Source organism: Oncorhynchus mykiss, chromosome 12, assembly GCF_013265735.2.
Source record: "Oncorhynchus mykiss isolate Arlee chromosome 12, USDA_OmykA_1.1, whole genome shotgun sequence".
Classification (NCBI taxonomy): Eukaryota; Metazoa; Chordata; class Actinopteri; order Salmoniformes; family Salmonidae; genus Oncorhynchus; species Oncorhynchus mykiss.
The window spans coordinates 2532166-2558428 of record NC_048576.1 but is presented as its reverse complement, the minus strand read 5'-3'; the positions used below and the strand labels follow the sequence as shown (position 1 = coordinate 2558428).

General features: G+C 48.4%; 1 protein-coding gene across 1 annotated transcript in view; it reads right to left on the bottom strand.

Annotated features, from left to right (window-relative positions):
- The window catches only part of cntfr (ciliary neurotrophic factor receptor), a 515148-nt gene extending 489303 nt beyond the window's left edge, over positions 1-25845 (bottom strand). Inside the window, exon 1 of the mRNA XM_036936729.1 lies at positions 25625-25845. The gene's annotated coding sequence lies outside the window, so the exon portion shown is untranslated. The remainder of the gene's footprint in view (positions 1-25624) is intronic.
- Positions 25846-26263: the final 418 nt, after the last annotated feature.

Below are 26263 nucleotides of genomic sequence, written 5' to 3'. Positions count from 1 at the left end.
GGATGGTTCCGACCTAGAATATGTGGACATCTATAAGTACCTAGGTGTCTGGCTAGACTGTAAACTCTCCTTCCAGACTCATATCAAACATCTCCACTCTAAAATCAAATCTAGAGTCGGCTTTCTATTCCGCAACAAAGCCTCCTTCACTCACGCCACCAAACTTACTCTAGTAAAACTGACTATCCTACCTATCCTCGACTTCGGCGATGTCATCTACAAAATAGCTTCCAATACTCTACTCAGCAAACTGGATGCAGTTTATCACAGTGCCATCCGTTTTGTTAATAAAGAACCTTATACCACCCACCACTGCAACCTGTATGCTCTAGTCGGCTGGCCATCGCTACATATTCGTCGCCAGACCCACTGGCTCCAGGTCATCTACAAGTCCATGCTAGGTAAAGCTGCGCCTTATCTCAGTTCACTGGTCACGATGGCAACACCCAACCGTAGCACGCGCTCCAGCAGGTGTATCTCACTGATCATCCCTAAAGCCAACACCTCATTTGAACGCCTTTCGTTCCAGTTCTCTGCTGCCTGTGACTGGAACGAATTGCAAAAATCGCTGAAGTTTGAGACTTTTATCTCCCTCACCAACTTCAAACATCTGCTATCTGAGCAGCTAACCGATCGCTGCATCTGTACATAGTCTATCGGTAAATAGCCCACCCAATTGTACCTACCTCATCCCCATACTGTTTATATTTATTTACTTTTCTGCTCTTTTGCACACCAATATCTCTACCTGTACATGACCATCTTGTCACGCCCTGACCATAGTTTACTTTGTATTTTCTATGTTTTGATTGGTCAGGGTGTGATCTGAGTGGGTATTCTATGTTTCATGTCTTGTTTGTCTATTTCTATGTTCAGCCTGATATGGTTCTCAGTCAGAGGCAGGTGTTCGTCATTGTCTCTGATTGGGAACCATATTTAGGTAGCCTGGGTTTCACTGTGTGTTTGTGGGTGATTGTTCCTGTCCTTAGTGTTAGTTTGCACCAGTGTAGGCTGTTTCGGTTTTCATTACGTTTATTATTTTGCACTGTTTGTATTTAGATTCATGTTGCTATAGTCAATAAACATGGATCGTAATCTACACGCCGCATTTTGGTCCGACTCTCCTTCACATACAGAAAACCGTGACAGAATCACCCACCACAAAAGGACCAAGCAGCGTGTCAACAGGCAGGAGCAGCGCGAGGAGATGCGCAATAAGGATTTCTGGACATGGGAGGAAATCCTCGACGGGAGAGGACCCTGGGCTAAACCAGGGGAGTGTAGCCGCCCAAAGGTGCAGCGGGAGAAGAAACAACAGGAGCAGCCCAAAGAGGAGTGCAGTATGGAGTATACGACTTGGGAGGAGATCGACAGGTGGGCGGCCGACCCAGGGAGAGTACCGGAGCCCGCCTGGGATTCGATGGAGCAGTGCGCGGAAGGATATAGGAGAATGGAGTTTGCGAAGCAAGCAAGGCGGCGCGGACGGAGGCCCCATAGTCAGCCCCAAAAATTTCTTGGGGGGGGGCTCAGGGAGAGTGTGGCAGAGTCAGGAGCCAGACCTGAGCCAACTCTCCCTGTTTATCGTGAGGAGCCAAGGAGGAGAGCAGAACCAGAGCCGGTGTTGGAGGTGAGTGAAACAGAGACTGTGAAGGAGTTAATGGGGAAATTGGAGGAGAGAGAAATGAGGGAGTTGCTGTGTTGGTGCATTTTGCATAGAATTCGCCTGACGGAACGTGTCAGGGATTTGATGGCACCTGGGTTAGCGCTCCATACTCGTCCTGAGGTCCGTTTTAGTCGGCTGGTGAAGTTGGTTCCAGTCTCACGCATCAGGCCTCCTGTGCCCATCCCTAGCCTTGCACGTCCTGTGCCAGCACTATGCATCAGGCCTACAGTGCGCCTCGCTTGTTCAGCGCAGCTAGAGCCTCTCTCCTCTCCTGCGCTGCCGGAGTCTCCCGCCTGTTCAGCGCAGCCAGAGCCTCTCTTCTCTACTGCGCTATCGGAGTCTCCCGACTGTTCAGCGCAGCCAGAGCCTTTCTACTCTCCTGCGCTGCCGGAGTCTCCCGCCTGTTCAGCGCAGCCAGAGCCTTTCTGCTCTCCTGCGCTGCCGGAATCTCCCGCCTGTTCAGCGCAGCCGGAGCCTCTCTCCTCTCCTGCGCTGTCGGAGTCTCCCGCCTGTTCAGCGCAGCCAGAACTGCCAGTCTGCATGAAGCAGCCCGAGCTGCCAGTCTGCAAGGAGCTGCCAGTCTGCAAGGAGCTGTCAGTCTGCATGGAGCAGCCTGAGCTGTCAGTCTGCATGGAGCAGCCTGAGCTGTCCGTCTGCATGGAGCAGCCTGAGCTGTCAGTTTGCAAGGAGCAGCCAGAACTGTCAGTCTACATGAAGCAGCCAGAGCTGCCAGTCTGCAAGGAGCTGCCAGTCTGCAAGGAGCTGCCAGTCTGCAAGGAGCTGCCAGTCTGCAAGGAGCTGCCAGCCTGCAAGGAGCTGCCAGTCTGCAAGGAGCCGCCAGAGCTGCCTGTCTGCAGGATGCCGCTAAAGCTGCCAGCCTGCAAGGAGCTGCCAGCCTGCAAGGAGCTGCCAGCCTGCAAGGAGCTGCCAGCCTGCAAGGAGCTGCCAGCCTGCAAGGAGCTGCCAGTCTGCAAGGAGCTGCCAGCCTGCAAGGAGCTGTCAGTCTGCATGGAGCAGCCTGAGCTGTCAGTCTGCATGGAGCAGCCTGAGCTGTCAGTTTGCATGAAGCAGCCCGAGCTGTCAGTTTGCAAGGAGCAGCCAGAGCTGTCAGTCTACATGAAGCAGCCAGAGCTGCCAGTCTGCAAGGAGCTGCCAGTCTGCAAGGAGCTTCCAGTCTGCAAGGAGCTGCCAGCCTGCAAGGAGCTGCCAGCCTGCAAGGAGCTGTCAGTCTGCATGGAGCTGCCAGTCTCCAAGGAGCCGCCAGAGCTGCCTGTCTGCAGGATGCCGCAAAAGCTGCCAGTCTGCAAGGAGCCGCCAGAGCTGCCAGTCTGCAAGGAGCCGCCAGAGCTGCCAGTTAGCATGGAGCAGCTGGAGCTGCCAGTCGGCATGGAGCTGCCAGTCAGTATGGAGCAGCCAGAGCCGCCAGTCAGCATGGAGCAGCCAGTCAGCATGGAGCAGCCAGAGCTGCCAGTCGGCATGGAGCTGCCAGTCAGCATGGAGCAGCCAGAGCTGCCAGTCAGCATTGAGCAGCCAGTCAGCATGGAGCAGCCAGATCTGCCGGTCGACCAGACTCTCCCAGATCTGCCGGTCGACCAGACTCTCCCAGATCTGCCGGTCGACCAGACTCTCCCAGATCTGCCGGTCGACCAGACTCTCCCAGATCTGCCGGTCGACCAGACTCTCCCAGATCTGCCGGTCGACCAGACTCTCCCAGATCTGCCGGTCGACCAGACTCTCCCAGATCTGCCGGTCGACCAGACTCTCCCAGATCTGCCGGTCGACCAGACTCTCCCAGATCTGCCGGTCGACCAGACTCTCCCAGATCTGCCGGTCGACCAGACTCTCCCAGATCTGCCGGTCGACCAGACTCTCCCAGATCTGCCGGTCGACCAGACTCTCCCAGATCTGCCGGTCGACCAGACTCTTCCAGATCTGCCCGTCGTCCAGACTCTTCCAGATCTGCCCGTCGTCCAGACTCTTCCAGATCTGCCCGTCGTCCAGACTCTTCCAGATCTGCCAGTCGTCCAGACTCTTCCAGATCTGCCAGTCGTCCAGACTCTTCCAGATCTGCCAGTCGTCCAGACTCTTCCAGATCTGCCAGTCGTCCAGACTCTTCCAGATCTGCCAATCGTCCAGACTCTTCCAGATCTGCCATTCGACCAGACTCTTCCAGATCTGCCAGTCGACCAGACTCTTCCAGATCTGCCCGTCGTCCAGACTCTTCCAGATCTGCCAGTCGTCCAGACTCTTCCAGATCTGCCAGTCGTCCAGACTCTTCCAGATCTGCCAGTCGTCCAGACTCTTCCAGATCTGCCAGTCGTCCAGACTCTTCCAGATCTGCCAGTCGTCCAGACTCTTCCAGATCTGCCAGTCGACCAGACTCTTCCAGATCTGCCAGTCGTCCAGACTCTTCCAGATCCGCCAGTCGTCCAGACTCTTCCAGATCCGCCAGTCGTCCAGACTCTTCCAGATCCGCCAGTCGACCAGATTCTCCCAGATCCGCCAGTCGACCAGATTCTCCCAGATCCGCCAGTCGACCAGATTCTCCCAGATCCGCCAGTCGACCAGATTCTCCCAGATCAGCCAGTCGACCAGATTCTCCCAGATCCGCCAGTCGACCAGATTCTCCCAGATCCGCCAGTCGACCAGATTCTTCCAGATCTGCTAGTCGACCAGGATCTGCTGAAACCGCCAGCCAGCCAGGTTCTGGTAGTTTCTACTACCTGCCTGGGCTTCTTCTCAGTGCTGGGCTTCTTCTCAGTGCTGAGCTACCCATCTGTCCCGAGTTACCTCTGTCCCGAGCTGTCCCTCTGTCCCATGTTATCATTGTGGTGGGTAACCTATTTAGGGACGTTTAGGAGGGGGATTAAAACTGTCATGGAGTGGGGTCCACGTCCAGTGCCAGAGCCGCCACCGCGGACAGATGCCCACCCAGACCCTCCCCTATAGGTTCAGGTTTTGCGGCCGGAGTCCGCACCTTGGGGGGGGGGGTACTGTCACGCCCTGACCATAGTTTACTTTGTATTTTCTATGTTTTGATTGGTCAGGGTGTGATCTGAGTGGGTATTCTATGTTTCATGTCTTGTTTGTCTATTTCTATGTTCAGCCTGATATGGTTCTCAGTCAGAGGCAGGTGTTCGTCATTGTCTCTGATTGGGAACCATATTTAGGTAGCCTGGGTTTCACTGTGTGTTTGTGGGTGATTGTTCCTGTCCTTAGTGTTAGTTTGCACCAGTGTAGGCTGTTTCGGTTTTCATTACGTTTATTATTTTGCACTGTTTGTATTTAGATTCATGTTGCTATAGTCAATAAACATGGATCGTAATCTACACGCCGCATTTTGGTCCGACTCTCCTTCACATACAGAAAACCGTGACACATCTGATCATTTATCACTCCAGTGTTAATCTGCAAAATTGTAATTATTCGCCTACCTCCTCATGCCTTTTGCACACAATGTATATAGACTCTCTTTTTTTTCTACTGTGTTATTGACTTGTTAATTGTTTACTCCATGTGTAACTCTGTGTTGTCTGTTCACACTGCTATGCTTTATCTTGGCCAGGTCGCAGTTGCAAATGAGAACTTGTTCTCAACTAGCCTCCCTGGTTAAATAAAGGTGTTCTCAACTAGCCTACCTGGTTAAATAAAGGTGTTCTCAACTAGCCTACCTGGTTAAATAAAGGTGTTCTCAACTGGCCTCCCTGGTTAAATAAAGGTGAAATAACAAATAAAATAAAACAGATGCACTTATAGACATTTATTTATTTTACTAGAAAGCTTTAAAAAGCTTACAATGCACCATGGCAGCTGGAAACATTTTAAGTTTTAACTTTGTAAACACAAAACACAATCTGGAAAAACACAGCATTATGCTACTGTAAAAGTCGCAAAGAACATTCTACTACAAACAACAAAGAATAGAAACATCTAGACAAACAACACGCAGATCTATGAAGATGGACTTAACCCCCACATAACCACACCCACATCTATAAAGACTGACTGCCCCCCACATAATCACACCCACATCTATAAAGACTGACTGCCCCCCACATAACCACACCCACATCTATAAAGACTGGCTGCCCCCCACATAACCACACCCACATCTATAAAGACTGACTGCCCCCCACATAACCACACCCACATCTATAAAGACTGGCTGCCCCCCACATAACCACACCCACATCTATAAAGACTGGCTGCCCCCCCACATAACCACACCCACATCTATAAAGACTGGCTGCCTACCACATAACCACACCCACATCTATAAAGACTGGCTGCCCCCCACATAACCACACCCACATCTATAAATACTGGCTGCCCCCTCACATAACCACACCCACATCTATAAATACTGGCTGCCCCCCCACATAACCACACCCACATCTATAAATACTGGCTGCCCCCCCACATAACCACACCCACATCTATAAATACTGTCTGCCCCCCCACATAACCACACCCACATCTATAAAGACTGGCTGCCCCCCACATAACCAAACCCTCACACCCTTACACCCTTGCTCACACCCTCAAAACCTCACACCCTCACTCCCTCGCTCACACCCTCACACCCTCAAAACCTCACACCCTCACTCCCTCACTTACACCTTCAAAACCTCACACCCTCGCTTCCTCTCTCACACCCTCAAAACCTCACACCCTTAAAACTTCACACCCTCAAAACCTCACACCCTCACAGCAGCTGCTTCCAATGCCTAGAGAAAGTCTAACTCAGATGAGGATCTGTAAGAAGAGATAACATCTGCTAAACAAACGTGTGGGTCGTCAGGCAGCAGAGATAAAACCTAATGAACAAATGTTGGGTCATCAGGCAGCAGAGATGAAACCTAATGAACAAACGTGTGGGTCGTCAGGCAGCAGAGATAAAACCTAATGAACAAACGTGTGGGTCGTCAGGCAGCAGAGATAAAACCTAATGAACAAATGTTGGGTCATCAGGCAGCAGAGATGAAACCTAATGAACAAACGTGTGGGTCGTCAGGCAGCAGAGATAAAACCTAATGAACAAACGTGTGGGTCGTCAGGCAGCAGAGATGAAACCTAATGAACAAACGTGTGGGTCGTCAGGCAGCAGAGATGAAACCTAATGAACAAACGTGTGGGTCGTCAGGCAGCAGAGATGAAACCTAATGAACAAACGTGTGGGTCGTCAGACAGCAGAGATGAAACCTAATGAACAAACGTGTGGGTCGTCAGACAGCAGAGATGAAACCTAATGAACAAACGTGTGGGTCGTCAGGCAGCAGAGATGAAACCTAATGAACAAACGTGTGGGCCGTCAGACAGCAGAGATGAAACCTAATGAACAAACGTGTGGGTCGTCAGACAGCAGAGATGAAACCTAATGAACAATGTGTGGGTCGTCAGACAGCAGAGATAAAACCTAATGAACAAAAGTGTGGGTCGTCAGACAGCAGAGATGAAACCTAATGAACAACGTGTGGGTCGTCAGGCAGCAGAGATGAAACCTAATGAACAACGTGTGGGTCGTCAGACAGCAGAGATGAAACCTAATGAACAAAAGTGTGGGTCGTCAGACAGCAGAGAAAAAGGATAAACAGTTCAGCCTCTCTCCATTCAGAGACAGTTCCTTAGTGATCCCTCAACTCCATTCTCAGCCTGTGATGAGTAGAGAGAGGAGAGAACCTGTTCCTCAGTCTGTGATCAGCAGAGAGAACCTGTTCCTCAGCCTGTGATCAGCAGAGAGGAGAAAACCTGTTCCTCAGTCTGTGATGAGTAGAGAGAGGAGAGAACCTGTCCTCAGTCTGTGATCAGTAGAGAGGAGAGAACCTGTTCCTCAGCCTGTGATCAGCAGAGAGGAGAGAACCTGTTCCTCAGTCTGTGATCAGTAGAGAGGAGAAAACCTGTTCCTCAGTCTGTGATGAGTAGAGAGAGGAGAGAACCTGTCCTCAGTCTGTGATCAGTAGAGAGGAGAGAACCTGTTCCTCAGTCTGTGATCAGCAGAGAGGAGAGAACCTGTCGTCAGCCTGCGATCAGCAGAGAGAACCTGTTCCTCAGCCTGTGATCAGCAGAGAGGAGAGAACCTGTCGTCAGCCTGCGATCAGCAGAGAGAACCTGTTCCTCAGCCTGTGATCAGCAGAGAGGAGAGAACCTGTTCCTCAGCCTGTGATCAGCAGAGAGGAGAGAACCTGTTCCTCAGCCTGTGATCAGCAGAGAGGAGAGAACCTGTTCCTCAGCCTGTGATCAGCAGAGAGGAGAGAACCTGTTCCTCAGCCTGTGATCAGTAGAGAAGAGAGAACCTGTCCTCAGCCTGTGATCAGTAGAGAGGACAGTATCTGTTCCTCAATCTGAGATCAGCAGAGAGGAGAGAATCTGTTCCTCAGCCTGTGATCAGTAGAGAGGAGAGAACCTGTTCCTCAGTCTATGATCAGGAGAGAGGCGAGAACCTGCTCCTCAGCCTTTGATCAGTAGAGAGGAAAGAACCTGTTCCTCAACCTGTGATCAGGAGAGAGGAGAGAACCTGTTCCTCAGCCTGTGATCAGCAGAGAGAACCTGTTCCTCAGCCTGTGATCAGTAGAGAGGAGAGAACCTGTTCCTCAGCCTGTGGACCTGTACCCTCTGTGTGACCTCTGTCTGACCTCTGTCTTGTACCAGTACAGAGTCATTGTGGAGGCTATATACAGGGGGTACCGGTACAACGGAGTCAATGTGGAGGCTATATACAGGGGGTACCGGTACAGAGTCAATGTGGAGGCTATATACAGAGGGTACCGGTACAGAGTCAATGTGGAGGCTATATACTGGGGGTACCGGTACAGAGTCAATGTGGAGGCTATATACAGAGGGTACCGGTACAGAGTCAATGTGGAGGCTATATACTGGGGGTACCAGTACAGAGTCATTGTGGAGGCTATATACAGGGTGTACCGGTACAGGGTCAATGTGGAGGCTATATACAGGGGGTACCGGTACAGAGTCATTGTGGAGGCTATATACAAGGGGTAGCGGTACATATTCAATGTTAAGGCTATATACAGGGTATTACGGTACAGAGTCAATGTGAAGGCTATATACAGGGTATTACGGTACAGAGTCAATGTGGAGGCTATATACAGGGGGTACCGGTACAGAGTCAATGTGGAGGCTTTATACAGGGTGTTACGGTACAGAGTCAATGTGGAGGCTATATACAGGGGGTACCAGTACAGAGTCAATGTGGAGACTATATACTGGGGGTACCGGTACAGAGTCAATGTGGAGGCTATATACAGGGTGTTACGGTACAGAGTCAATGTGGAGGCTATATACAGGGGGTACCAGTACAGAGTCAATGTGGAGACTATATACTGGGGGTACCGGTACAGAGTCAATGTGGAGGCTATATACAGGGGGTACGGTACAGAGTCAATGTGGAGGCTATATACAGGGGTAACGGTACAGAGTCAATGTGGAGGCAATATACAGGGGGTACCAGTACAGAGTCATTGTGGAGGCTATATACAAGGGGTAGCGGTACAGAGTCAATGTGGAGGCTATATACAGGGTATTACGGTACAGAGTCGATGTGGAGGCTATATACAGGCTGTTACGGTACAGAGTCAATGTGGAGGCTATATACAGGGGGTACCGGTATAGAGTCAATGTGGAGGCTATATACAGGGGGTACCGTTACAGAGTCAATGTGGAGGCTATATACAGGATATTACGGTACACAGTCAATGTGGAGGCTATATACAGGGGGTACCGGATCAGTCAATGTGGAGGCTATATACAGGGGGTACCAGTACAGAGCCAATGTGGAGGCAATATACAGGGTATTACGGTACAGAGTCAAAGTGGAGGCAATATACAGGGTGTTACGGTACAGAGTCAATGTGGAGGCTATATACAGGGGGTACCGGTACAGAGTCAATGTGGAGGCTATATTCAGGGTGTTACGGTACAGAGTCAATGTGGAGGTTATACAGAGGGTATTAAGGTACAGAGTCAATGTGGAGGCTATAAACAGGGTATTACAGTACAGAGTCAATGTGGAGGCTACATACAGGGTGTTACGGTACAGAGTCAATGTGGAGGCTATATATAGGGGGTACCTGTACAGAGTCAATGTGGAGGCTATATCCGGGGTGTTACGGTACAGAGTCAATGTGGAGGCTATATACAGGGGGTACCAGTACAGAGTCAATGTGGAGACTATATACTGGGGGTACCGGTACAGAGTCAATGTGGAGGCTATATACAGGGGGTACCAGTACAGAGTCAATGTGGAGGCTATATACAGGGGGTACCGGTACAGAGTCAATGTGGAGGCTATATACAGGATATTACGGTACACAGTCAACGTGGAGGCTATATACAGGCTGTTACGGTACAGAGTCAATGTGGAGGCTATATACAGGGTATTACGGTACAGAGTCAATGTGGAGGCTATATACAGGGTATTACGGTACAGAGTCAATGTCGAGGCTATATACATGGGTACCGGTACCTATTCAATATGGAGGCTATATACAGGGGGTACCGGTACAGTCAATGTGGAGGCTATATACAGAGGTATCGGATCAGTCAATGTGGAGGCTATATACAGGGTGTTACGGTACAGAGTCAATGTGGAGACTATGTACAGGGTATTACAGTACAGAGTCAATGTGGAGGCTATATACAGGGTGTTACGGTACAGAGTCAATGTGGAGGCTATATACAGGGGGTACCAGTACAGAGTCAATGTGGAGGCTATATTCAGGGAGTTACGGTACAGAGTCAATGTGGAGGTTATACAGAGGGTATTACGGTACAGAGACAATGTGGAAGCTATATACAGGGTGTTACGGTACAGAGTAAATGTGGAGGCTATATACAGGGGGTACCGGTACAGAGTCAATGTGGAGGGTATATACAGGGTGTTACGGTACAGAGTCAATGTGGAGGCTATATACAGGGGGTACCGGTACAGCCAATGTGGAGGCTATATTAAGGGTGTTACGGTACAGAGTCAATGTGGAGACTATATACAGGGTGTTACGGTATAGAGTCAATGTGGAGGCTATATACAGGGTGTTACGGTACTGAGTCAATGTTGAGGCTATATACATGGGGTACCGGTACCGATTCAATGTGGAGGCTATATACAGGGGGTACCGGTACATAGTCAATGTGGAGGCTATATACAGGGTATTGCGGTACAGAGTCAATGTGGAGGCTATATACAGGGTATTACGGTACAGAGTCAATGTGGAGAGGTTCAGGTAGTCGGTTGTAAAGTGACTACTCAAACAGCGAGTAGCAGTAGTGTAAAAACAAAGGGGTGTTGGGTTTCAACATAAATAGTCCGGGTCGCCATTTGAGTAATTGTTCTGCAGTCTTATGGCTTGGGGATAGAAGCTGTTAAGGAGCCTTTTGGAACTAGATGTGGCGATCCAGTACCGCTTGTCCTGTACCGGTAGAAGAGAGAACAGTCTATGACTTGGCTGACTGGAGTCTTTGATATTTTTTTGTTGTGCCCTTCTCTAACAACGCCTGGTATAGAGGTCCTGGATGGCAGGAAGCTTCACCCCAGTGATGTACTGGGCCGTACGCTCCACCCTCTGTTGTGCCCTGTGGTCAGAGGCCGAGCATTTGCATACCAGGCGGTGATGCATCCGTTAAGGATGCTCTCGATGGTGCAGCTGTAAAACCTTTTTGAGGATCTGGGGACCAATGCTAAATCTTTTCAGCCTCCTTAGGGGGATAAGTTGTTGTCGTGCCCTCTTCACTGTCTTGGTGTGTTTGGACCATAATGTTGGTGATGTGGACACCAAGGGACATGAAGAGCTCAACCCGCTCAACTACAGCCCTATCAATGTTAATGGGGGCCTGTTCGGCACTCCTTTTCCTATAGTCCACGATCAGCCCCTTTGTCTTGCTCACATTGAGGGAGAAGTTGTTGTCCTGCCTCAATACTACCAGGTCTCTGACCTCCTCCATATAGGCTGTCTCATCGTTGTCGATGATCAGGCCTACCACTGTTGTGTCGTCATCAGACTTAATGATGTTGTTGGAGTAATGCTTGGTCACGCAGTCGTGGGTGAACAGGGAATACAGGAAGGGACTAAGCAGTGTGGAAGCTCAGCATGGCAGATATGTTGTTACCTACACTTACCACCTGGGGCGGCCCGTCAGGAAGTCCAGGATCCAGTTGCAGAGGGAGGTGTTTAGTCCAAGGGTCCTTAGCTTAGTGATGAGCTTTGTGGGTACTATGGTGTTGAACGCTGAGCTGTAAATAATGAATAGTATTCTCACGTAGGGATGTTCCTTTTGTCCAGGTGGGAAATGGCAGTGCGGAGTGCGATTGAGATTGCATATTCTGTGGATCTGTTGAGGCAGTATGTGAATTGGAGTGGGTCTAAGGTTTTTGGGATGATGTTGTTGATGTGAGCCATGACCAGCCTTTCAAAGCACTTCATCGATACCGACATGAGTTTTAGGGGGTGGATGTTATATAGGCAGGTTAGGGTGGGGATCATAGACCAGCTCTCTCTCTGATCACTCCCCATCTCTCTCGCCTTCTCTCTCTGATCACTTCCCCTTTTCTCTCTCCCCTCTCTCAATTCAATGTAATTCATATGGCTTTATTGGCATGTAAAACATATGTTTTCGTTGCCATAGCAAGTGAAAAAAATAATAAACAAAAGTGAAATAAACAATCAAATTAAGAGTAAACAACAGAAGACTTTTCAAATGTCATAGAATGTCTTTTTACAGGGATAGGCGTCCCGTCAACGGGAAAGTTGTAAATCATGCAGCACCTTATGTCACAATCGCAGATTGTAGAGAAACAATAAATGTCGGTACATATGAGTGTCTTATATCGGCTGAAAACGTACATTCTTGTTAATATAACTGCACTGGCCATGCTATTGTTTGAGGAGAGCTCTTAACAACAAAACACATTTTTCACCGCTAGCGGTTTGATAAATTCACCTCTGAAGGTGAAATGATTTATCATCCAAAGGGTCCCAGAGATAACATGAAGCCTTGTTTTGTTAGATAAAATATTTTTTTCATATCATTAAAAGGTCCACATAGCATGCACAATCGATTTTGTATTTCCACTCATTCAATTTGCAAAGAAAGGAATCTGTGAAAATCTAACCCTCAATGTTGTTTCAAACAGTTAAATCACGTTCATATGTATTCCTCAGAGCTCCTAGAGTGTAACCAGACTTCACAATATCATTAGGGGTGTAGTATATGCTATAGGACACCATATTTGGTCAGAGAGCAACGCCTTCATGGCACGCCGATGACGCCGGCTGTCTTCACTTGATCGACTCTGACTTTGTCAAATGAGCACCAATTGCGGTCAAACAAAGCTAGCTAGATAGCCAATGAGCTGTGCTTTATGGGAGTACCGGGAAACCCTGTATCTGTCGCAAAGTGTAGCTGCTAACCTTGTGCGACAGCAAGCCTTTTCCTTTTGGACAACAGTTTTAAGAATATAATTATAGTTATGAAGTTATGGAGTTATGAAGTTGTCTAATACTGGAAAAGCTAAAGAAAAAAAGCTAAAAGTCCAAGTATACAGATTTGACGATATTCTTGCAGAGAAATGTAATGTGAATGTAAATGTCTCCTTCACGATTTGCCCAAATGTACCTGGGTGACTTCACACTAAATGTCATGTAGTTTGCTCATACTTCAAGTTATCCATCTGAAACTTTGCACATACACTGCTGCCATCTTGTGGACCGCATCGGAATTACAACCAGAGTGATGGCTGGAAGTGGGACGTTTCTGTTTCATTTCAAAGAAAGTGGTAGAAAAAAGTTTTTTTCTTTGTATTTTCTTCTATCAGATGTATTGTGTTATATTCTCCTACCTTCAATTCACATTTCCACAAACTTCAGTGTTTCCTTTCAAATGGTACCAAAACAGATACATTTTACGCTGCTGCTACTCTCTGTTCATCATATATGCATAGTCACTTTAACCATATCTACATGTACAAGCTACCTCAATCAGCCTGACCAACCGGTGCTTGTATGTAGCCTCACTATAGTATATAGCCTCGCTACTGTATTAGCCTCACTACTCTTATTTCTCGCTGTCTTTTTACTGATGTTTTTTTTCCTTACTTACATATTGTTCACATAATACCTTTTTTGCACTGTTGGTTTAGAGCCTGTAAGTAAGCATTTCACTGGAAGGTCTACACCTGTTTTATTTGGCGCACGTGACAAATACACTTTTTGATTTGATTTGATTTGATTTGAATAATATGCATATCCTTGCTTCAGGTCCTGAGATACAGGCAGTTAGATTTGGGTATGTCATTTAGGCGAAATTTGACAAAAAAGGGGCTATACCTAAGAAGTGTCTTTAATGGTTTGCAAATAGTTAAAGTAGAAAAGGCAAAATAAAAAGATATGGGTTGTATTTACAATTGTGTTTGTTCTTCACTGGTTGCCCTTTTCTTGTGGCAGCCGGTCACAAATCTTGCTGCTGTGATGGCACACTGTGGTATTTCAACCAATCGATATGGGAGTTTATCAACATTTGATTTGTTTTCGACCTCTTTGTGGGTCTGTGTAATCTGAGGGAAATATGTGTCTCTAATATCCTCATACATTTGGCAGGAGGTTTGGATCTTTCTCAATAGCAACGCTATGCTCACTGAGTCTGTACATAGTCAAAGCTTTCCTTCATTTTCGGTCAGTCACAGTGTTCAGGTATTCTGCTGTTTAGGGCCAAAAAGCATTTCTAGTTTGCTCGTTTTTATCGTTCATTCTTTCCAAGAAATTATCTTTTTGTTTTCTCATGATTTAGTTGGGTTTGATTGTGTTGCTGACCTGGGGCTCTGTGGAGTCCCAGGACCAGCTTGCTTAGGGGGCTCTTCTCCAGGTTCATCTCTCTGTAGGTGATGGCTTTGTTGTGGAAGGTTTGGGAATCGCTTCCTTTTAGGTCGTTGTAGAATTTAACGGCTCTTTTCTGGATTTTGATAATTAGTGGGTATCGACCTAATTCTGCTCTGCATGCATTATTTGGTGTTTTACTTTGTACACAGACAATATTTTTTCTGAATTCTGCATTTGTTCCCATTTTGTGAAATCTTGGTTGGTGAGCGAACTCCAGACCTCACAACCATAAAGGGCAATGGGTACTATAACTGATTCAAGTATTTTTAGCCAGATCCTAATTGGTATGTCAAATTTTATGTTCCTTTTTGATGGCATAGAAGGCCCTTGTCCCTCAGATCGTTCACAGCTTTGTAGAAGTTACCTGTGTCGCTGATGTTTAGGCCTAGGTATGTATAGTTTTTCTGTGCTCTAGGGAACACCATTATTTTTGTCTTACTGAGATGTACTATCAGGGCCTGGGTCTGTCAGGCCCAGGTCTGTCAGGGCCCAGGTCTGTCAGGGCCCAGTTCTGTCAGGGCCCAGGTCTGTCAGGGCCCAGGTCTGTCAGGGCCCAGGTCTGACAGAGTCTGTGCAGAAGATCTAGTTGCTGCTGTAGGCCCTTCTTGGTTGGGTACAAAAGCACCAGATCATCAGCAAACAGTAGTCATTTGACTTCAGATTCTAGTAGCGTGAGGCCGGGTGCTGCAGATTACTCTAATGTCCTCACCAATTCGTTGATATGTGTTGAAGAGGGCGAAGCTCAAGCTGCATCCATATCTCACCCCCCGGCCTTGTGTTTTGCCAATTTAAACCACACTCTTGTTGTTTGTGTAAATGGTTTTAAAATATCTTTTGTTTTCCACCAACACCACTTTGCATCAATTTGTATAGCGGACCATCCTGTCAAATTGAGTCAAAAAGTATTTTGAAGTCCACAACGCATGAGAAGACCATGCCTTTGTTTTGATTTGTTTGTTTGTCAGTTAGGGTGTGCATGGTGAATACGTAGTCTGTCGTACGATGATTTGGTAAAAAGCAGATAAGAAATTTGCTCTGTACATTTTCACTGATAAAAATGTATGAGTCTGCTGACAAAGATAATGCAGAGGATTTTCCCCAAGATTGCTGTTGATGCACATCCCACAGTAGTTTTTGGTATCAAATTTGTCTCCACTTTTGTGGATTGGGGTGATCAGTCCTTGGTTCCCGAGGATGATGTTAAAGAGTTTAAGTATAGCCAATTTGAATTTGTGGTCTGTATATTTGATCATTTCATTTAGGATACCATCAACACCACAAGCTTTTTGGGTTGGAGGGTTTGTATTTTGTCCTGTAGTCCAGTGGGTTCTGGTAGTCTTTAATGTAACAGGAGATTCCAGTGGGTTCTGGTAGTCTTTAATGTAACAGGAGAATCCAGTGGGTTCTGGTAGTCTTTAATGTAACAGGAGAATCCAGTGGGTTCTGGTAGTCTTTAATGTAACAGGAGAATCCAATAGGTTCTGGTAGTCTTTAATGTAACAGGAGAATCCAGTGGGTTCTGGTAGTCTGTAATGTAATTGGAGAATCCAGTGGGTTCTGGTAGTCTTTAATGTAACAGGAGAATCCAGTGGGTTCTGGTAGTCTTTAATGTAACAGGAGAATCCAGTGGGTTCTGGTAGTCTTTAATGTAACAGGAGAATCCAGTGGGTTCTGGTAGTCTTTAATGTAATTGGAGAATCCAGTGGGTTCTGGTAGTCTTTAATGTAACAGGAGAATCCAGTGGGTTCTGGTAGTCTTTAATGTAACAGGAGAATCCAGTGGGTTCTGGTAGTCTTTAATGTAACAGGAGAATCCAGTGGGTTCTGGTAGTCTTTAATGTAACAGGAGAATCCAGTGGGTTCTGGTAGTCTTTAATGTAACAGGAGAATCCAGTGGGTTCTGGTAGTCTTTAATGTAACAGGAGAATCCAGTGGTTTCTGGTAGTCTTTAATGTAACAGGAGAATCCAGTGGGTTCTGGTAGTCTTTAATGTAACAGGAGAATCCAGTGGGTTCTGGTAGTCTTTAATGTAACAGGAGAATCCAGTGGGTTCTGGTAGTATTTAATGTAACAGGAGAATCCAGTGGGTTCTGGTAGTCTTTAATGTAACAGGAGAATCCAGTGGGTTCTGGTAGTCTTTAATGTAACAGGAGAATCCAGTGGGTTCTGGTCGTCTTTAACAATTGATTCTAAGATGTGAATTCTTTCTTCCCCCTCTCTCTGATCACTCCTAACTCCATCACCCCATCTCTCTCCCCATCTCTCAGATCACTCCTAACTCCATCACCCCACCTCTCTGATCACTCCTAACTCCGTCACCCCATCTCTCTGATCACTCCTAACTCCGTCACCCCATCTCTCTAATCATTCCTAACTCTGTCCCCCCATCTCTCTCGCCATCTCTCTGATCACTACTAACTTCGTCACCCCATCTCTCTCCCCATCTCTCTGATCATTCCTAACTCCGTCCCCCCATCTCTCTCCCCATCTCTCTGATCATTTGTAACTCCGTCACCCCATCTCTCTCCCCATCTCTCTGATCACTCCTAACTCCGTCCCCCCATCTCTCTCCCCATCACTCTGATCATTCCTAACTCCGTACCCCCATCTCTCTCCCCATCGATCTGATCACTCCTAACTCCGTCACCCCATCTCTCTGATCACTCCTAACTCCGTCACCCCATCTCTCTCCCCATCTCTCTGATCACTCCTAAATCCGTCACCCCATCTCTCTCCCCATCTCTCTGATCACTCCTAACTCCGTCACCCCATCTCTCTGATCATTCCTAACTCCGTCCCCCCATCTCTCTCCCCATCTCTCTGATCATTCCTAACTCTGTCCCCCCATCTCTCTCCCCATCCCTCTGATCATTCCTAACTCCGTCCCCCCATCTCTCTCCCCATCTCTCTGATCACTCCTAACTCCGTCACCTATTCTCTCTGAACACTCCTAACTCCGTCACCCCATCTCTCTGATCACTCCTAACTCTGTCACCTATCTCTCTCCCCATCTCTCTGATCACTCCTTACTCCGTCACCCATCTCTCTGATCACTCCTTACTCCTTCACCCCATCTCTCTTATCACTCCTTACTCCGTCACCCTATCTCTCTGATCACTCCTTACTCCGTCACCCCATCTCTCTGATCACTCCTTACTCCGTCACCCATCTCTCTGATCACTCCTTACTCCGTCACCCCATCTCTCTGATCACTCCTAACTCCGTCACACCATCTCTCTGGTCACTCCTAACTCTGTCACCACATCTCTCTCCCCATCTCTCTGATCACTCCTAACTCCGTCACCCCATCTCTCTCCCCATCTCTCTGATCACTCCTTACTCTGTCACCAAATCTCTCTGATCACTTCTAACTCCATCACCACATCTCTCTCCCCATCTCTCTGATCACTCCTAACTCCGTCACCCCATCTCTCTGATCACTCCTAACTCCGTCACCCCATCTCTCTGATCACTCCTAACTCCGTCACCCATCTCTCTGATCACACCTAACTCTGTCACCCCATCTCTCTCCCCATCTCTCTGATCACTCCTAACTGCGTCACCCATCTCTCTCCCCATCTCTCTGATCACTCCTTACTCCGTCACCCCATCTCTCTGATCACCCCTAACTGCATCACCCCATCTCTCTGATCACTCCTAACTCCGTCACCCAATCTCTCTGATCACTCCTAACTCCGTCACCCCATCTCTCTCCCCATCTCTCTGATAATTCCTAACTCCGTCCCCCCATCTCTCTCCCCATCTCTCTGATCATTCCTAACTCCGTCCCCCCATCTCTCTCCCCATCTCTCTGATCACTCCTAACTCCGTCACCCCATCTCTCTCCCCGTCTCTCTGATCACTCCTAACTCCATCACCCCATCTCTTTCCCCGTCTCTCTGATCACTCCTAACTCCATCACCCCATCTCTCTCCCCATCTCTCTGATCATTCCTAACTCCGTCCCCCCATCTCTCTCCCCATCTCTCTGATAATTCCTAACTCCGTCCCCCCATCTCTCTCCCCATCTCTCTGATCATTCCTAACTCCGTCCCCCCATCTCTCTCCCCATCTCTCTGATCACTCCTAACTGCATCACCCCATCTCTCTGATCACTCCTAACTCCGTCACCCAATCTCTCTGATCACTCCTAACTCTGTCACCCCATCTCTCTCTCCATCTCTCTGATCACTCCTAACTCCGTCACCCCATCTCTCTCCCCATCTCTCTGATCACTCCTAACTCCATCACCCCATCTCTCACCCCGTCTCTCTGATCACTCCTAACTCCATCACCCCATCTCTCTCCCCGTCTCTCTGATCACTCCTAACTCCATCACCCCATCTCTCTCCCCATCTCTCTGATCATTCCTAACTCCGTCCCCCCATCTCTTTGATCACTCCTAACTCCGTCACCCCATCTCTCTGATCACTCCTAACTCCATCAGCCCATCTCTCTCCCCATCTCTCTGATCACTCCTAAATCCATCACCCCATCTCTCTAATCACCTCTAACTCCGTCACCCCATCTCTCTCCCCATCTCTCTAATCACCTCTAACTCTGTCACCCCATCTCTCTCTCCATCTCTCTGATCACTCCTAACTCCGTCACCCCATCTCTCTCCCCATCTCTCTGATCACTCCTAACTCCATCACCCCATCTCTCTCCCCGTCTCTCTGATCACTCCTAACTCCGTCACCCATCTCTCTCCCCATCTCTCTGATCACTCCTTACTCCGTCACCACATCTCTCTGATCACCCCTAACTGCATCACCCCATCTCTCTGATCACTCCTAACTCCGTCACCCAATCTCTCTCCCCATCTCTCTGATCACTCCTAACTCCATCACCCCATCTCTCTCCCCATCTCTCTGATCACTCCTAACTCTGTCACCCCATCTCTCTCTCCATCTCTCTGATCACTCCTAACTCCGTCACCCCATCTCTCTCCCCATCTCTCTGATAATTCCTAACTCCGTCCCCCCATCTCTCTCCCCATCTCTCTGATCATTCCTAACTCCGTCCCCCCATCTCTCTCCCCATCTCTCTGATCACTCCTAACTCCGTCACCCCATCTCTCTCCCCGTCTCTCTGATCACTCCTAACTCCATCACCCCATCTCTTTCCCCGTCTCTCTGATCACTCCTAACTCCATCACCCCATCTCTCTCCCCATCTCTCTGATCATTCCTAACTCCGTCCCCCCATCTCTCTCCCCATCTCTCTGATAATTCCTAACTCCGTCCCCCCATCTCTCTCCCCATCTCTCTGATCATTCCTAACTCCGTCCCCCCATCTCTCTCCCCATCTCTCTGATCACTCCTAACTGCATCACCCCATCTCTCTGATCACTCCTAACTCCGTCACCCAATCTCTCTGATCACTCCTAACTCTGTCACCCCATCTCTCTCTCCATCTCTCTGATCACTCCTAACTCCGTCACCCCATCTCTCTCCCCATCTCTCTGATCACTCCTAACTCCATCACCCCATCTCTCTCCCCGTCTCTCTGATCACTCCTAACTCCATCACCCCATCTCTCTCCCCGTCTCTCTGATCACTCCTAACTCCATCACCCCATCTCTCTGATCATTCCTAACTCCGTCCCCCCATCTCTTTGATCACTCCTAACTCCGTCACCCCATCTCTCTGATTACTCCTAACTCCATCAGTCCATCTCTCTCCCCATCTCTCTGATCACTCCTAAATCCATCACCCCATCTCTCTAATCACCTCTAACTCCGTCACCCCATCTCTCTCCCCATCTCTCTGATCACTCCTAACTCCGTCACCCCATCTCTCTTCGCATCTCTCTGATCACTCCTAACTCCGTCACCCCATCTCTCTCCCCATCTCTCTAATCACTCCTAACTCCGTCACCCCATCTCTCTCCCCATCTCTCTGATCACTCCTAACTCCGTCACCCCATCTCTCTTCGCATCTCTCTGATCACTCCTAACTCCGTCACCCCATCTCTCTTCGCATCTCTCTGATCACTCCTAACTCCGTCACCCCATCTCTCTCCCCATCTCTCTTATCACTCCTAATTCTGTCACCCTATATCTCTGATCACTCCTAACTCCATCACCCCATCTCTCTCCCCATCTCTCTGATCATTCCTAATTCTGACATCTGGTACAGGATGTTGATCCAGAGGGTAAGTATGTTAAGGGAAATATTGTTACAGTTTAGTTTGACCATTCTTTTGTTTAAAAAATAAACACAGTTGGGACGAGGAAATAGAAGATGAGAAAGAGCTTTGCTCCAATCACATCTTTGAAAAAGAGTTGTGCTCCAATCACATCTTTGAAAAAGAGTTGTGCTCCAATCACATCTTTGAAAAAGACCTCGGCTTCAATCAAATCAAATCAAACGTTATTTGTCACATGTGCCAAATACAACAGCTGTAGACCTCACAGTGAAATGCTGAATACAACAGGTGTAGTAGACCTCACAGTGAAATGATGAATACAACAGGTGTAGTAGACCTCACAGTGAAATGATGAATACAACAGGTGTAGTAGACCTTACAGTGAAATGCTGAATACAACAGGTGTAGTAGACCTCACAGTGAAATGCTGAATACAACAGGTGTAGTAGACCTTACAGTGAAATGCTGAATACAACAGGTGTAGTAGACCTCAAAGTGAAATGCTGAATACAACAAGTGTAGTAGACCTTACAGTGAAATGCTGAATACAACAGGTGTAGTAGACCTCAAAGTACAACAAGTGTAGACCGTACAGTGAAATGCTGACTCATAAGCCCTTAACCAACAACGCAGTTTTAAGATCAAATAAATTGCACGAAAAAAAGACAAGTTTAAAAAAACAATCCCACCTCAGAAAAACACCTGGAAAAGAAATAGAAAATAAACATGGAAGAAGAGTTGAAACGTAACACCACAACGGCTCACTGCAGACAGAGAGCAGGGCCATGTCCCACATGCCCTATGGGCTCTGGTCTGAAGTAGTGGACTATATAGGGAATAGGGTTACATTGGGCTCTGGTCTAAAGTAGTGCACTATATAGGGAATAGGGTTCCATAGGGCTCTGGTCTGAAGTAGTGGACTATATAGGGAATAGGGTTCCATAGGGCTCTGGTCTGAAGTAGTGGAATATATAGGGAATAGGGTTCCATAGGGCTCTGGTCTGAAGTAGTGGACTATATAGGGAATAGGGCTCCATAGGACTCTGGTCTAAAGTAGTGCACTATATAGGGAATATGGTGCCATTTGAGAGACATTGCCAGTTTTAAAGAAGGTCCATTAGGCTGTGGTAATCTTCTGTCTGATACAGGAGCATCAAATGGACTCTCTCTGTCCATCCAGAATACTGCTTCTTATTAAACTCTTTCCTTCTGCTCCCTAAACCCTAAACCCTGCTTTAACAAGTACTCAATGTATTATCTACATGATACCCCTGTAGGGGACAACACACACACATGCACACACATTGGCCCTTTCCCAGTTTATATGGAGGGGCTTAGACTAAACCAGCTGGAAGGACTGACTGACTGACTGACTGGCTGGCTGGCAGACCAACTCTCTGACTGGCTGACTGGCTGACTGGCTGGCTGACTGGCTGGCTTGCTGGCTGGCTGGCTGGCTGGCTGGCTGGCTGGCTGGCTGACTGGCTGACTGGCTGACTGGCTGACTGGCTGGTTGCTCAGACAACAGGCCATGCCTGAGCTGCTGGTAAGACCTTTTAGAGGGATTTAGAAATATAAATATAACGTGAGGACGTGAGGAGGAAGAGGAGGAGAGTGGTAGTCCTAATCCTTCAGGGCTAGGGCTTGGGCATCCAGACAGGGAGGTTGGGGCTAGGGCTTGAAGGCTGGGAGCCTGGGGATGGGTCTGAATGGGGCTGGGGTTGAATGGGGCTGTGGCATGGACTGGGGTATGGGGCTGGGGCAGGGACTGGGGTATGAGTCTGAATGGGCCTTGGGCAGGGACTGGGGTATGGGGCTGAATGGGGCTCGGGCTTAATGGGTATGGGGCTGAATGAGGCTGAGGCAGGGACTGGGGTATGGGGCTGGGGCTGAATGGGGCTGAGGCAGGGACTGGGGTATGACGCTGGAGCTGAATGAGGCTGGGGCAGGGTTTGGGGTATGGTGCTGAATGGGGCAGAGGCAGGGACTGGGGTATGGGGCTGAATGGGGCAGAGGCAGGGACTGGGGTATGAGGCTGGGGCAGGGATTGGGGTATGGGACTGAATGGGGCAGAGGCAGGGACTGGGGTATAAGGCTGGGACAGGGATTGGGGTATGGGGCTGGGGCAGGGATTGGGGTATGGGGCTGAATGAGGCTGGGGAGGGTTTGGAGTATAGGGCTGGGATTGGGGTATGGTGCTGAATTGGACTGGGACAGGTATTGGGGTATGGGGCTGAATGGGGCTGAGGCAGGGACTGGGGTATGAGGCTGGGGTAGGGATTGGGGTATGAGGCTGGGGCTGAATGGGGCTGGGGCAGGGACTGGGGTATGAGGCTGGGGCTGAATGGGTCTGAGGCAGGGACTGGGGTATGAGGCTGGGGGCAGGGATTGGGGTATGAGGCTGGGGGCAGGGATTGGGGTATGAGGCTGGGGCTGAATGGGGCTGGGGCAGGGACTGGTGTATGAGGCTGGGGCAGGGACTGGGGTATGAGGCTGGGGCAGGGTTTGGGGAATGGGGCTGAATGGAGCAGGGATTGTGGTATGGGGCAGGGATTGGGGCTGGAGCTGAATCTGGTTAGGGCTGAATGGGGCTGGGGCAGGGAAAGAGAGTCTCGGCCTTCTCCCCCGCTCCCCTCTCACACACCCAGAAGTGCATCTCCCAGCCCAGAAATCCCAGAAATGTGAGCTTTAAAATAACAGTAACCAACAATAGAGAAAAATAACAAAAACAGCACAATGGAGGAGAAGAAAGAACGGAGGAATAGAGAGAAGGTAGGAGAAGATGGAAGGAATAATAGATAGAAGAGGAGAAGAAAGAAGGGATGAATAGATAGAAGAGGAGAAGATAGAAGGGAGGAATAGAGAGAAGGGAGGAGAAGAAAGAAGGAAGAATAGATAGAAGTGAGGAAGATAGAAGGGAGGAATAGATAGAAGAAGTGAAGATAGAAGGGAGAAATAGAGAGAAGGGAGGAGCGGATAGAAGGGAAGAATAGATATAAGGGAGGAGAGATAGAAGGAAAAATAGATAGAGGAAAATATAGAAGAGGAGAAGATAGAAGGAAGAATAGATAGAAGATTAGAAGAAAGAAGGGAGGAATAGATAGAAGAGGAGAAGATAGAAGGGAGGAATAGATAGAAGAGGAGAAGAAAGAAGGGAGAATAGAAGAGGGGAAGATAGACGGGAGAATAGATAGAAGAGGGGAAGAAAGAAGGGAGGAATAGATAGAAGAGGAGAAAAAAGAAGGGAGAATAGAAGAGGGGAAGATAGACGGGAGAATAGATAGAATATTAGAAGAAAGAAGGGAGGAATAGATAGAAGAGGAGAAGAAAGAAGGGAGAATAGATAGAAGAGGGGAAGATAGAAGGGAGGATAGATAGAAGAGGAGGAGATAGAAGGGATAATAGATAGAAGAGGCGAAGATAGAAGGGAGGAATAGATAGAAGAGGATAAGATAGAAGGGAGGAATAGATAGAAGAGGAGAAGAAAGAAGGGAGAATAGAAGAGGGGAAGATAGACGGGAGAATAGATAGAAGAGGGGAAGAAAGAAGGGAGGAATAGATAGAAGAGGAGAAGAAAGAAGGGAGAATAGATAGAAGAGGGGAAGATAGAAGGGAGGATAGATAGAAGAGGAGGAGATAGAAGGGAGAATAGATAGAAGAAGCGAAGATAGAAGGGAGGAATAGATATAAGTGATTTCCACTAAAACTAATCAATCAGGAGAGGATAATGGGTTCCATGCTGGAGAGTTGACACGGGTCAACTCGTCCCCTGACCTCTGCCATGGGGCCATGGGGAGAGAAAGGGCCGCACAATGGAATCCTCAGCTAATTGTCTGGCCAGTGTCACTGCTTTCAATGCCCTCCACTCTCTCCCTAATTCCTGTCTTTCTTCTCTCTCTCTCTTGTAGCGTTCTCGCCCCGGCTCCCTCTGCTCTCTCTCTCTCTCTCTCTCTCTCTCCTTTTGCAAAGCATCCACTTTGTAAGTGTGGACGGAGACAGAGCGAGAGTGCGAGACTGAGAAACCGAGAGAGTGAGAGAGAGAAATGGCGAGAGAAACAGAACTGCTTTTGGTGATTGCAAACGGCAGGTGAGCAAAGTGCGTTTCATTAATAGCAGGTCGCAATCAGCAATACAACCGTTTCCTTCTCAGGTCGCAATCAGCAATACAACCGTTTCCTTCTCAGGTCGCAATCAGCAATACAACCGTTTCCTTCTCAGGTCGCAATCAGCAATACAACCGTTTCCTTCTCAGGTCGCAATCAGCAATACAACCGTTTCCTTCTCAGGTCGCAATCAGCAATACAACCGTTTCCTTCTCAGGTCGCAATCAGCAATACAACCGTTTCCTTCTCAGGTCGCAATCAGCAATACAACCGTTTCCTTCTCAGGTCGCAATCAGCAATACAACCGTTTCCTTCTCAGGTCGCAATCAGCAATACAACCGTTTCCTTCTCAGGTCGCTATCAGCAATACAACCGTTTCCTTCTCAGGTCGCTATCAGCAATACAACCGTTTCCTTCTCAGGTCGCAATCAGCAATACAACCGTTTTCTTCTGAATACATCCAATAGATCACTGAGGATCAGCATGTGTTGGAATTAATTAGACCCAAGATAAAGCCACAGTATAGAGGCACTAGATCCAAGCAGCGATCCTTCCATCTGTCCTGAATGCTACTCTTAATACAAATCATCTTCTGTCAACTGTCCTATATTAGTACAGCTCCAACACACAGACAGATCCAGCTCCAACACACAGACAGATCCAGCTCCAACACAGACAGAGCCAGCTCCAACACACAGACCGATCCAGCTCCAACACACAGACAGATCCAGCTCCAACACACAGACAGAGCCAGCTCCAACACACAGACAGATCCAGCTCCAACACACAGACAGGAAAAAAGCTGATTTCCAGCAAGTACTCACTACAATATTTAGTGTGATCCTCTCTGTTGTTTTCACTATCCAGTCCTCCTGTCCTCCGCAGATGAGACGATGTGTGTGTTGCTCCAGTACAGAAAGTTGCAGTGCTGTAGGTAGGTAGATGTATAAGCAGGACAAGCTGTGAGCAGTGTGTGTCTCTCAGTGTCTGGCTCTGCACTGGCTGAGAATACTAAAGCATTTTAAACAGCTCTTCTCCCCATGTGACCAACCCAGCCAGCAAGAGAGAGGGAGTGAGAGAGAGAGGAGAGGCAGGAAAACATTAGCACCACGCTGGCTCTCTGTGACCACACAGCACCCCCTAGCCATCTCTCACTGTATTGCTCAAACACAGAGAGAGAGGCAGAGAGAGAGACAGACAGAGACAGAGAGAGAGAGAGAGAGAAAGAGAGAGATGCAGAGAGAGAGAGGCAGAGAGAGGCAGAGAGAGAGAGAGAGAGAGAGAGAGAGAGAGAGAGAGGCAGAGCGAGCGAGCGAGAGAGAGAGAGAGAGAGAGAGAGAGAGAGAGAGAGAGTGAGAGAGAGAGAGGGGCAGAGAGAGAGAGAGGCAGAGAGAGAGAGAGAGAGAGAGTGAGAGAGAGAGAGGGGCAGAGAGAGAGAGAGGCAGAGAGAGAGAGAGAGAGAG